The sequence below is a fragment of the Sus scrofa genome, chromosome 15, assembly GCF_000003025.6.
Source record: "Sus scrofa isolate TJ Tabasco breed Duroc chromosome 15, Sscrofa11.1, whole genome shotgun sequence".
NCBI classification, from domain to species: Eukaryota; Metazoa; Chordata; class Mammalia; order Artiodactyla; family Suidae; genus Sus; species Sus scrofa.
Window position 1 is genome coordinate 119,650,763 of NC_010457.5, and position 14,764 is coordinate 119,665,526.

A 14,764-nucleotide genomic window follows, 5' to 3' on the forward strand; every position below is an offset into this window, starting at 1 on the left:
GGATTAGGAAGATGTGGTATATCTACACAATGGATTATTACTAAGCCATAAAAAGAATGAAATAATGCCATTTGCAGCAACGTGGGTGGAACTAGAGATTTTCATACTGAGTGAAATAACTCAGAAAGAGAAAGACAAATACCATATGATATCACTTATACATGGAATCTAACATAAGGCGCAAACGAACATTTCCACAGAAAAGAAAATCATGGACTTGTAGAATAGACTTGTAGTTGCCAAGGGGGAGGGAGTGGGCTGGTTGGGGAGCTTGGGGTTAATAGATACAAAGTATTGCCTTTGAAATGGATTAGCAATGAAATCCTGCTGTGTAGCACTGGGACCTATGTCTAGTCACTTATGATGGAATATGATAATGTGCAAAAATAGAATGTGTACATGTATGTGTAACTGGATCACCATGCTGTACAGTAGAAAAAAATGTATTGGGGAAATAACTATTAAATAATAATAATAAAGAAAAAAAAGAAAAGGAAAGTGGATGGAAAAGATGTTCCTTGAAAATAGTAAGCCTAAGAAATCTGGTGTGACTCTATTAGCGTCAATTTAAAAAAAAAAAGACTTCATGACAAAGCATATAACCAGGGATAGTTTTTAAAAGGGATAATTACCAAGAAGAGACAAATTATAAATATGTTCACACCTAATACAAGAACCACATGAATCAATACTAGACAGAAATTTAAAAATGAACAATTTCATTATCATAGGATGTTTTAACACTTCTCTCTCAGTAATGATAGAACAATCAGAAGTTCTAAACATCACTGGGTTTCCTTTATCTAATAGAAATTGATAGATTTCTATCCAATACACATTCTTTTTAAGCATACATTGTACATTCACCAAGATAGACTACACACTGTAAAACAAGTGTTAATAAGTTAAAAAGAAGTAAAATCATGTGGGGTGTGTCCTATGATCACATGGGAATTTATCAATAATGTATCTAGGAAAATCCAATTATTTGGAAAATAAAATGACATCTCAATAATTTATGGGTGAAAGAAAAAATCACAAAGGAATTAGAAAATATTTTGAACTGAATGATAGAAAATGCAAAATGAAAATTTGTAAGATGGAACTATAGTAGCACTTAAAGTAACACAGCTTTAAGTGCAAAAGAAGGAAGGCGAGAGTTCCCCTCATGGTTCAGTGGAAATGAATCTGACTAGCATCCATGAGTATGAGAGTTCAATCCCTGGCCACGCTCAGTGGGCCAGGGATCCAGTATTGCCATGAGCTGTGGTGTAGGTCACAGACACAGCTCAGTTCTGGCTTTGCTATGGCTGTGGCATAGGCCAGCAGCTCCACCTCTGATTCAGCCCCCTACCTGGGAACCTCCATATGCTCCGAGTGTGGCCCTAGAGAGAAAAAAACAAAAAAGCCCCCAAACAATAGCCTAATGTACCTTAACAAACTCTAAAAAGAAGAGTGAGGGAGTTCCCATCAATGCTCAGTGGTTAATGAATCCAACTAGGAGCCATGAGGTTTTGGTTCAATCCCTGGCCTCATTCAGTAGGTTAAGGATCCGGTGTTGTGTGATCTGTGGTGTAGGTCATAGCTGCAGCTCCGATCTGGTGTTGCTGTGGCTGTGGCATAGGCTGGCAGCTACAGCTCTGATTAGACCCCTAGCCTGGGAATCTCCATATGCTGCTGGTGTCGCCTTAGAAAAGACCAAAAAAAAAAAAAGGAAGAAGAGTGAGGTAATCCCACAGTACATAGAAGGAATTAAATAAAAATGAGAATAGGAAATCACTGAAATTGAAAACAGTTTATAGAAAAAATAAAATTAAAAGCTGGTTCTTTGAGGAAAAAAGCGACAAACTCCTCATTAAACTCAACAAAAAAAAAAGAGAGAAAATGAGAGAAAGAAAGAATACATATCGCCAATGTTGGGAATAAAAAAATGAGTTACCACTACTATTCGTATAGATATTAAAAAGATAAGTGAATTTTGAAAAAAATTTATATCATTATAGTTTATAATTTAGATGAAAGGAATAATTTCTCAAAAAATATAACATTAAAATTCCTACAGAAAGAAACATAAATCATGAATTGCTGTATTTGAAATAGATTTTTATGAATTATCTAAATCTTCCCAAAAGAAAAATAATCAACAAGTGGCAAAATATATGAATGGACAATTCACAGAAGGAAATATTTGAACAGGTTGTAATCCTATGGAAAGATAAGCATCTTCATGAAAATGTAAATTAAAACTGTATAAGAAAATATTTCATATTTATCAAAAAGGCAAAAATTAAAAGCCTGACAATAACAAATATTGGTGAGAATACAACAAAAGCAGAAACCCTTATAAACTTCTAGTGGATATGCAAATTGGTACAAACACTTTGAGGCAATTTTTCAGCCATCGAGTGAAGTTGACGAAGGAGATACCCAATAATTTGGCAACTCCACCCCTCCATACATGTCTGAGGAAGCTCACATGTGCTCACAGGAAGTGTGTATAAGGATGATCATGCAAGTATCATTTGTAACAGAAAATGTTGAAAACAAGCTAAATGTCCATCAAGAATAGAATATATTTTTTTAAAAAAAGTTTTGATATATTTATTTGTATATGGAATTCTAAACAGCAGTTGATAGGAGAGAACTGGAGATGTATGTTCAATACATAAATATCAAAAAATTAATGAAATCAAGTTGCAGAAGGATACACAAATGACACTATTTAACACCTAATAAATGAAAGCAAAGCTATACAATTTTAAGAATACATAGAGTGGATGTATAAAGACAGACATGGGAATGATAAATACCAAAATCAAATTCTGCTGTCTCTACTGAGAAATAGGGGGATGGGATCAGAGATTCAAGCATATTTGTAACATTTTCTTTTTAGGCTAGTTGGTGCATATAAGAGTACTTACTAGAGCATACATTGCACTTTTACGTATGTCTGAAATATAATGTAATTTTAAAAATTAGAAAGGAACTGGAGTCCCAAATATGGCTGCTTGGCAAAAGATGGAGGCTTCAGTTGTAATGAGGGAACAGACGCCCTTGCTGAATGCCCTCAACTGTTTTGACTTCTGGAGGGGCGGGCCGTGATTACAGCTGCGATTAGGTGACTCACCATAATTATGTTTTGTTGAAATTGAATTTATTGAAGCATGAATCATTCTACCCAAGTTCTACCTAATTGCTCCAACACTGTGGATAGGAAGGATGGCGGAGGAGTTTTCCGTGGAGGTCACTGCAAATGACTGTGCGTGCGTGTGCGTGAGCATGCGTGTCCACAACTGCACACACTCGTGGTGCTGCCTCTGCACAAAACTGGCCCTGCTGCTGCATCCTTTGTGATGGTGGGAGGTTGGCAGGCAGTGTTTTACAGGTTTGACTGTGGTTTCTTCTCCCTCCCACCCTTATTCATATTTGTGAGCAATTCACTATTTGGCTCTTTGGTGCCTTGGTTGGCAGGGGAGGGGTCTCTGGACCGCAGACTGGCCCCCTTCTCAGTGTTGTCTGGTTCCTTAAAGCTGCTGACTTGCAGATTTTATCCATGTTCTTCCATCTCAGACCCCCCACTGCTTAGCAGGTATCTGAAAGATGCCCTGGAAGCTGTGCAATGGTTGCAGAGCTGTAATTTAAATCCACATGGGTGCTCTGAGGAGGCAAACAGTAAACCCAGAGTGTGACAGAATCTCAGGGAGCCTTCCTCTCTGTGGCTCACTTATGTGGGGGGAGTGGGGGAATGGGACAGCTCTGGCTCTTACACACTGTGAGTTGTAAGTCACTAACAGACACAAGCAAAGATCTGAGAGCCTTTCTCCTGACTCCCCCAACTGTAGAGACAAGAGACCTAAGTCATCCTGTCATTATGCATCTTTGTGTCATACCAGGGGAACAAATGAAATGGCCTTTGCCTATAGCAAGTTGAGTGTAGGCTAGAATGATGAGTGAGAACCAACTGGCCAGTAGTTTTTCTACCAGAGAATAGATTGCAGAAGAACAGCAATGACCTTCCTATAAATGCTTATTTTAAGAAGACGTTCATGTTTTATGCAAGAAAGTTGCAAAATCTTCAAGAGAACATGTGAAAGAATATCATGTCCCACAATCTGTTTAATTAAAGAACTAATAAATTTGTTTAAAACCCGCAATGAAAAAAAAAAAAAGAACAGCAATGAGAACAAACACTTGTACACCACTCACTAGGACCAAGGCACTCTCCTAACCACATTTTAACTCATTTACTCTTGATGACTCCATGGGGTGGGTGCCTTTATCAGCAACACTTTGCAAAGAAGGAAACTGAGGCATGGGAAAGTTAATTAACCTGTTCACATTGACTTAGCTAGTAAATGAAGGCACCCAGGCTCTAACTCAGACTGTCTAGTGCCAGACTCGGTGCTCTTTAACCCGTCCCCTGCACGCCTTGCACATGGCAGGCACTATGCTGGCAATTTTGCAGAGTCATCTTACTCCTCAAAACAATTCCCAGATTTGAGAAAATTAAGGCTGAGAGAGGAAAATTTGCTTTCAGAAATTACACAAATAATAAGTCATACAACTGGGATGTGGAACTTTTGGTTCAAATGACCTGCCCAGTGTTGGAGCATAAGCAGAAGAGAAATGCACAAGGCAGGGTGGGCATAAGTGAGAGTTCAAGAATCGAAAAGCTGTACGCCATTCCAACTGCTCTTTTGGAGGTGCTCCAGGCAGGCTCCTGGGTCCCTTCCTCCTCCTTCAATTCAGACTTAAGTTTGATCACGGCAGTCTCTTTCTAATTACTGCATCTTCCCCTGCAACCATCTCCTTGATGCCATTCTTTAACATAGGCATGAAACTAGCATTTTAAAAAATCCATTGGCTTACTTTTTTAAATCTTTAACTTCTATTTACTATTAGTCAATTATTAAAGAGTAAAGCTCTCTAGGGAGAAGGTAACATTTTAAACCCAGGTTGACAAACTTTCGAAAGGATTGGCTGAATGGCCACTGACAATGAGGACCTCTGGGTATGGACTCACAGTGGACATACAGAGAATCAAAGAGGAATGTGTGGTGAGATAAGAGTCAGGTTTCCCCAATTTACTGCCCAGTTATTCCAGGAACAAGTCTGTGCTCTTGTCCTTCTCTTTCTGTTTTGTTGCCTCTGAAACACCATAGGCTCAAAGCTGGCAGATGAGCAGCAACTCCCAAGATCTTTGCGAATGTGAATGTCAAAGAGTCAAGGGCTCAAGAAAACATTCAGTTCTGTCTATTTTAGAGACGAGGAAACTGACACCTCAATGGCCACATGGTTGTCTGTGGTTGCACAGCTGGACTATATCAGAACGAGTAATAGAACTCAGAAATAAGGTCCTGTGAGAACCAACAATCCTGAACATCTAAAGGAAGGGATAAGCAACCAGTTCCCTAACCTTCTCTTTTCTTTAAAGCCTCGTTCTTTTTCAGTAGCACCATGGAAATATCCTTCACATGAAATAACAAGTGTTGCATGGTAGAGAAACATGCAGTATAAACTCTACATTCCAGGTCCAGATCAGATACTCATGACTTATTTTATCTTGGGCAAGTCTCATCCTTACAAACCTCAGCTTCCTCAACTATCAATTGAAAAAAATCATCAAACCTTTTTCATTGACTTGTTTTGAGCATGAGATAAAATATCACCTTTGAAATCACCTGGCATAGCTTCTGGCTCTAGCACATATTCACCAAGCTTTGCAGCCTCATGAATGCTTTGTCATTTCCCTTTCATTGGAGGAAGAGGATTTAGGACCCTCAAGGAACTTAGTTTGATTTTCCACCCCTTCTAGATCACCAAGTTCTTGTCTTTTTTCTTAATTCGTAATACTTTATAATTGTGTCTTCTATTCCTGTTACCTTTGCTTTTTTTCTAGCCTCTTAGTTTAGTATCATTCTCTAGCCTAACAAATTCATTATTCAGTTGACCATCCAAAATGCAAGGATGGTTTAATGAACACTTACCACTTCCAAGTTTCCTGGAAGCTCACTTATCATATCCCAGCTTTGGCATCTTCCCAGTGGACCCCTATTTATTGGAAAGCAAGGTGTACAGTCAGCTGTGCAGTCATTTATACACCTACCTAAGACCTGAGACCTCTTTTTCTTATGCTATTTGTTGATCAAAATGCTTGCTGTCCTGGTACTCACTTGAAAGTTATTCCATCTTAGCCTCCCATATTACTCTTTCCCAGTTCTCCTCTCCTGTCTCTGATATCCTCCAGTTTCTCTGGTTTCTCTTCTTAACTTTGCCCATTAACTACAGAATTACCTAGATTCAGTACATATTCATAACAATGGTAACTTCACTCTTCTTTTTCCCTGTTTGTACATACTTGGGAATAAATGGCATCTCATCAAGGAAGTCAATCAGGTCTTATATTTCGGCAGTCATTTAAAAATGATGTTATATGGAATGATTGGCCATTGGGCACCTGCTGTATGGCACAAAGAACTCTACCCAATATACTGTGATAATACATGGGAAAAGATTCTGAAAAAGAATGGATGGTGTATATGTATAACAAACCATCTTGTTGTATAGCAGTAATATCACGGCATTGTAAATCAACTATAATTTAATAAAACTTTTAAAAAAATAAAAAATAAAATAAAATGATGGCTGTATCTATGAACTATAAAGTAAAGCTTAGACAGGAATATTAACAGCACGGAAGTATCATCAAATGCTTTGTATATATAGAAGATTTTATGGAAATCTATGGATTGGGGGGGGACAATGAAGGCCTAATATAAATATTTTGTCATTGTTACTAAAATTAAAGAAAGAAGCCTAGTTCTATGTTTTAGGGAATGGATAAAGACATAGGAAATTTCAAGGAACAGAGAGAAATAAGAAGTCAGGAGAAGCAAGAAGTTAGGAGTGTTAAGTGACCGTAAAATTTTAACTTGCTTGTATTTTTCTGTACTATACTAACTGTAGCAAGGAGATACTTTTCTTAGAAAGTAGAATGGGGGTTTAGGACAGCTTCTTCCATTTATGTGATTTAAATTACAACAGCTTTTTAAACTATGACCAGAATGTAGGCATCTTCAAAATGAATATGCCCTGCCAATATTGTCTTCAAGGTACCATCTTTGTCTATCATCACCTTACCCCCTTTCTCCATTTCCAGAAATGATGCTTCAATCTGCCTAATAGCCGGCTTATAAATTGGAAACATCTTCTCTCTCCTTCACCTCCCATACCCGCTTTATATCTAAACTGTGCCAACACTGCAGTGGGTAGCCAGGCAGGACCACAGTAGATTCAGATGTGATCAGTGTGTTGTTGCAATACACCAAGTTTAACCTAAGACAATCCAATCCACCTGTGAAAAGGAACAATAAATTCTCATCCTTACTTTTAATCATGTAAATTGGCTGAAAGGAATAGACTGGTGGAACCATCTGTTCCCATCTGGTTGCTACATGTCAAGTCAGCAGTTTTCTTGGACTTCATCTTCCCTCTAGCTTTTATCCTCTCTCCCATTTCTTCATCACCAGATGCCTGAAGGAACCACCAACTCATATGCATCTAGCCCCTTCTTGCTTTAACCTCTATTATTAAACAGATTTAGATTTAGATTTAGATCCAGATAAAATGAGCCACTTTTTCACCTTTTACTGGTCTCTCACCTCAGACCAGCAAATTGTGATTGGTCAGCTACCAAGTGTAAATGGGAGACAACATAAATGCCTTTGATCTAAATATTTGAGACACTGATTTTTTTTTTTTGGTCTTTTTAGGGTCACACCCATGGCATACGGAGGTTCCCAGGCTAGGGGTTGAATCAGAGCTACAGCTGCTGGCCTACACCACAGACATAGCAATGCAGGATCCAGGCCATGTCTGGGACCTACACTACAGCTCACAGCAATGCCAGATCCTTAACTCACTGATCAAGGCCAGGGAACAAACCTACATCCTCGTCGATGCTAGTCAGATTCATTTCCACTGATCCACAAAGGGAATTCCTGAGACATTGATTTTTGGTTAATACAAACTCTCTTCACCTCGTGAGGGTATATACTTGAGTGGACATTGAATGAGGGGAGAAGGACTGGGGAAATTTTAAGTCATATTTTGGAGAAAAGAGTACTAAAACTCTACTACTAGGCCATCTGGAAATGAAGAGTTATCTGCACCAGAGACCAGATCTAAAACTTGAATTCCAGAAAATCAGGCATTACTCTATATCAGCCTATATATGTACAGTCCCTCAAAGGAGAGGGGGATTGGGCAACTGGCCGGATTTACTGAGACATCTTGAACTATTTTTTGAGTGTTTGGGGTTTGGCAAATAAATGCATTGTGCCCCAAGCACATTTTCCCCTTCATTTAAAACCCATGTGTACTGGAGAGGAAATTTAATCCTTATGCTCTTGATTCACTTACACTTAACCCATCAAAATCCAGCTTGGTGGGAATCACAGGATGCCCATGAGCCTTCTGAAACTTGTGTACTAAACCGCTTGGAGCCGTCTTTTCTTTGAATCTCAGAAACCATAATGAGAAACTATTTTCAGTGGCTTTAGTTGGGGGGGTAAGATGGGATTTCAAGTTTGCCCTCAGGTTTTGCCACAGCCAACAAATTCTAACTTTGGTCAGACACATCGCCCCGCCTTGTATTTAGTTTTTGCCAATAATCTGAGATCCAGGGACCACCATTTTTGAAAAGTCAACAAATACAGACTGAGAGCCAATTGCAACTTCATACTGAGCACTGTGTGGGTTTCTGGCACTGAGCCTCCATGTTCTCACCAGCGGCTAGCCTCTCCTTACCCTGCATCCCTCTGTGGCTCTCTTCCTCTCCACCACAGTCTAAATGTATAGGAGATACTGTTTATTTGTAAGCAGTAGTGGGGGATGACGGAAAAGAGAAAAATATCAGGAAGCAGAGTCCTGTAAAGGCAAACAGAGCATAATAAGCTATATACACTAATGGCATGGATTATGGGGACATTTGCAAAATATGACCAAATTTCATGCAAACCCTATGCTCCTCCACAGTTGTATCTTTGGACTACTTCAAACCTAATGTGGAAATTAAGACTACTTTTGACCAACTAATTTATCTATAGCAGTCAGCAGTAGATGAAAGAAGAATCCTAACTAATAGGCAAGCAACTGTTATCCAACTTTGGCTTTTGATTTCTCTGTAACAATTAAAGGGAAATTCAAACATATAATCCCTTCTTTGCCTGGGCCTGAATCTCACCAATATGTGAGAGACAGAGAAAAATTTCTAGCTCACCTGTCCCTGTTTTCTTGCCCAACTGGATACATAGTAGGAGAAGCATCCAGGGGTTCTTGACCTGTTCACAGATACCCTGTTCACAAGTAATCAGGAGTTAACTATCCTCCCTGTACCACAAGCCAGACCTTAGAATTTCCTAACTCGTGCCCACCCCATTTCCAACCTGGTGTTTCATTAAGATCAGAGAGCTCATAAACATCATTCCTGGAGCTCACATTTCCCTCACATCCCTCAAGGCACACTGTGTCTTTCCCTTGAGTCTCACAACTCACAACATATGGAGGAAAAAAGAAGGGCATTGGGTGTTTTTCTGCCTTTCCATTGAGACCACTGTGTTATTTATGCCCCTTCATTTCATCCAGATCTCTACACTGAGCTACCTAGCCATTAAACATTCACTAATTTCAAAACTCATGAAAGTACAATTTCCAGCAGAACAGTAGTTTTTATTGTTCCTCCTTGGTCCCCGAGTAACTTAAACCATCAAAAGAGAAAGGGCTGAGGTTTCTCTTGTTAATTTATTCTCAAAACAGAAAAAAAGTAATAATTTGAAATACATAAAAATAAAAATTAGACTGAAGAAGAAGGTTCTGGTGTGGGAAGAGACTGCCTATTTGACTAGAATGAAAATGAGATGTTATGACAGCAAGTACATGAATTCCCACCATATTGTTCCCACACGAGTTGTTCAGTCTGAATTACCTCCAGCCAATGGAGCTCTCATAGGAAGGGTACCAAAGGTTTGAAATCAAACTGACCTGGGGCCAAAACACACCTCTGCCTTTTATTATCTATGTCACTCATCTTCATGAGCAACAAGGTCTATCTATCACCTACAAATTAGGAATAATAATACCCTTCTTCAGGGTTATCCTGAAGATTGAATGGTCTCTGTATTTAAAGTGTCTAGTGTAGAGTTGGCACAGAGTGTAAGATAGTAGTATGGTAGCTATAAAATATCTATCTCACATATCTGGCTGTTTTCCTGGAAATTTTCATTGTTTGCCTCTTCAAGTTAAAAATTGAAAGCTGCCATTGAAAAATCAAACATGCTGGAGTTCCTGCTATCATGCAGTGGGTTAGGAATCTGATTGCAGTGGCTCGGGTCGCTGTGGAGGAGGTGCAATTTGGATCCCTCGCCCAGAGAAGTGGGTTAAAGGACCCTACATTGCTGCCATTAAAAAAAAAAAAATAGGACGTGTTACCTAGAAGAAATAATAGCACTCTATTTCAGTGTTTGTCATCTTGACATATATTAGTATGTAAGCCTAGCTTTCTCATATAGTAGGGACATGAGATAAGCAGATATTAATGGCTAGAAGGAAAGGGGAATTTTTGAAATATAGTATGTTGGTGTTAAAAGATAATCTGAGGCATATTGGATTTTTAAGAGTTTGAGCAAAAATTGATTCAATTTTGGCAATCAGAAGTGGTATTTGGTTAGAAGTGCCACCAACAGCAGGAGCTAGAGTAAAGTCTTTTATAGAGAAGACAAAGAGGCCAAACAAGGAAATTATTTGATTGGCTGTAGCTTAAGTGTTTGTATCATTTGGGAAAGCTTAGCTAGCTGTTTGTGATTGGTTGTCCTTAGGTTTTGATTTCATAACCTTGAGGCATTACAGACTTAAGCTTTGGTTTACTTACATAGGCTACTAAGGCAATAAAATGACCTCATTCTAATGGCCTCCTTGTTTAATTTACACTATGAAAGTGTATTCAAGAGGGCACTAATTGTTGAAATTCCAAGAAGTTTGGATGCCAAAAGAGAGTGGGGAGCCAGAGCAAAGGAAAATGGCAGAAGGGATGAGAAACACTGCATAAGGAGAAATTTCACAGTTTTGCCTGAAAGCCCAGGATTAATCCTGACCTGTGCTTGCATCACTAATGTACCACCTCCTCCAAGTCATCAATCACCTTCTTGTGCAATTCTTCCTTGAGCCTAGTTTCTTCATGAGATCTCTCACAGCAAGGTATATAGTAGAAATAGAATAACTGTGGTTGGATGATTCAGAGACCCAGTGGAAACTCTAGACATCCACGGATTAACAGACAATATTCCCAGCCCTCATCAAGCAGGGTCTTTGCATTGATCTTTTGTGACAAACACAGAGGAACAGAGTCCCCACTCAGGAACCCTATGCAAGTCACAAAATATAAAATAATTAGCTGAACCTTACTACCTAAACTATGAAAACTATCTCTCTCTCACACACACACACCCCTCAGGAAGCAGAGAAGAAGCAATGGAATTCTAGCAGAACAGGAAGTTTAAATGGTTTGGATAAGTGGTACCTTAGTGATTATTTTCTGGAACCTGACAAATTTGCAAACCACATCAAAGTTTCCCCTCCTGCTAGACCAGGAGTTTTCTATCCACAGGCACAATTGTTTTCTGAGAAAGGTATTATGTAGAGACTCACACTTTTCAAAATGCTCTTCGTTTCTGTTGAGAATTACTTTACATCGGATGGTGCCAAGCTATTCTTCAGGCCTGCTGAAAACAAAAGGAATGTTCTGAAATGACTGCAAAAGTGAACATTTTATTTTATTTTATTTTGTCTTTTTTGCCTTTTCTAGGGGCGCACCCGTGGCATATGGAGGTTCCCAGGCTAGGGGTCTAATCGGAGCTGTAGCCATTGGCCTATGCCAGAGCCACAGCAATGTGGGATCCAAGCCACATATGCGACCTACACCACAGCTCATGGCAATGCTGGATCCTTAACCCACTGAGCAAGGCCAGGGATCGAACCTGCAACCTCATGGTTGGATTCGTTAACCACTGAGCCATGACGGGAGCTCCAAAAGTGAGCATGTTTTAAATGTCCATCATATAGCTCTGGAAAATAGGGAGAATATGTTCATCATGCATATATTTGTTGTGTGTTTTTCTTCCCTGTTTATCATAAGATCTGATGATATGAGAGATAGAAGACTAAGGGAAAAAAGTCTTCATCCAGTCTTCCTAAAACAGATGCTAGTTTGAAAAAGGTTTTCCTTAGGGTATATTAAGGATATTGGGTTAAACAGTGAGTCCAAAGGTTATAAGAAGATGGTGAAAGTAGGGCTTTATTGTTCGCCCAAAGACGCAAAAGTTTTCTTGGCCAAAATTGTTTATTTCTGTTTGACCTAGAGGTATCAAAGAACAAACTTTGATTTATTCTATTGAGGCCTAGATAGTTTCCATTGTCCTTGACCTTGTATTTTATTGAAGCCTGATTGCTCTTCTAGGATGGACTAATTATTGCCCACTCAACCCTGATCCATTCCATGTTCTGCCATCTATTCTTTGCCCTGCTCCCATCTGATCTCCCACAGATTGCTTTATACAGGTTCCCTTGGCAACTGGCTTTGCATGTTTGAAGTTTGACCAATGGAAGATACTGACAGGATATTAAAAAGTAGGGGTGAGAGGTGATGTCAGCAAAATAGCAGAGTAAGGACCTCCAAAAAAATTCCCCTCCATAAAAGCAACCCCCAAAATTTGCAAAGACTGTCAAATCAAGTTTTTCAGAATTTTGGAAATTAATTAAATACTTGTAACAATCCAGTAGCTTTTATTCAGGAAAAACAAATGAATCTCAGTAAGAGCATTAACTCTTACCCTGGTCCCATGCCTACTCCCCCCATGTAGAGGTAGCCTTGAAAAATAACATCCTGCATTCCTGGTACCTGACAGAGCAGAATGAAGCTGGAACCCCTTCAAATACTCATTCCCAAAGAACAATAGTCATTTGACCTGTCTCGTGGTTCTGTAGTAGATCCAACTAAAAAGTTTAATTTTACTCCAAAGTCTTTATTTCATTGATCTCAGAACTCTTACAGTGCTGAAAGCCTCTGGGGATGGAGCATGTATTGAAATCATGATAGTGTTTTAATATAGATACTGTTTGAGGCAATGCGGAGAAAGCAATAAACAAACCAAAAAGCTTAAAAGGGAAAACAAAACAATGAGTTGTCTACAGGGGCTTGGAAAAGCTCCAATTTACTCCTGGAAAGCGGGAAGGCTAGGCCTAAGCCCAGGGCCATGCCCATGTTCATGGAAGACCTGAGAAGGCCCTGGTTGACCTTGAGGCTCTGTCCAAACAGGAAGTCAGTGAGAAAAACCCAAATACCCACCAATGGATGAATGGATAAACAAATATGATATATCCATACAATGGAATATTATTTATCCTTAAAAAGGAATGAAGTAGTGATATGTATGAACCTGAAAACATTCCACTAAGAAGAAAGACTCAAAAGGCCACATTTTATATGATTCTATTCCTATGAAGAATTGTCTAGAATAGACAAAGCCATAAAAAAAGAAAATAGATTACTGCTTGCCAGGCCTTGGAGGAAGAAGACAATGGAGAGTGACTGCATATGGGCATGGGATTTCTTTTTGGAATGATGGAAATGTTCTGGAATTAGATACTGGTGATGTTGCACAACCTTGTGGCTATACTAAAACCACCTTAAAATGTCAATTTTTTATGTTATGTGAAATTTCATGTGAATTATATGAATTTTTTAAATGTGGAAGTGAATGAGACTGGGGTATTTCCTTTCCTCTCTCTTACTTTTCAGTTTGGTCTTTCCAGAAGCAAATAGAACACATTTAGTGTTCTTCTATGTCTATATTTCCCACTATGTAGTCCCACACTAGGCTCCAGGAACACTATTTCTTCCCCTTGCCCCTTGGTCTCAAAGTGGTAATGGTGTCCCACTCCTGCTATTCTATGGGTGCCTCAAATTCTTTGTTTCCCCAAGCTTCTGACACCACTGGAACTAATCCCTTTATTAAAGGCACAGACCATCTCAGTGACTTTTGTTTCCTGGTGGAACCACACTGATGCTACATAGATGTTCCCAGCTGAAGTGAAGCCTTGTTCTTTAAAGCTTGGATTCTCTGGAATGGGATCCATAGAGAATGGATAGGACAATAGGATCCTCAAGGAATGTGGATGTTTTCCAACATCTGTTTTCCCACTGTCATCCCATTCTCTATGCCCTTGAGAAATTTCATCTCCCACAATGGCTTCAACTATCACTTCTGTTTGGGATTTCTGCCTCTAAAATTCCTGGCTTTTAAACATAACTTTCTAATGGTATGATGAAAGTTTCCCCACATATATCTTACTGATATCTCAACTCAGTATGCACACCTGGCAATTTTAGTGAGTGGGACCACTTCCTATCCTCTCATTCAAGCTAGACACTTCAACGTTATCTTCAAGTCTGTTCTCCCTCTCATTGTCCAAATGGTCCTCAAATTCCACTCATACTTTAGAAATATTTAGAAGGAGGTCTTCAATTCCCCTGGTTTCATCATCTTATCTTCCTATTTCCACTCCAAGTTTCTTCCTTGTAGGACTTTTTCCTACATATCCAAAACACCATGATCAATCTCAAGAAACTTAACATTGATGACATAATATTATTTAAATAAAATAAGCTGTCAATTTCCCCAGTTATACCCAAAATTATCTTTAATGGTTA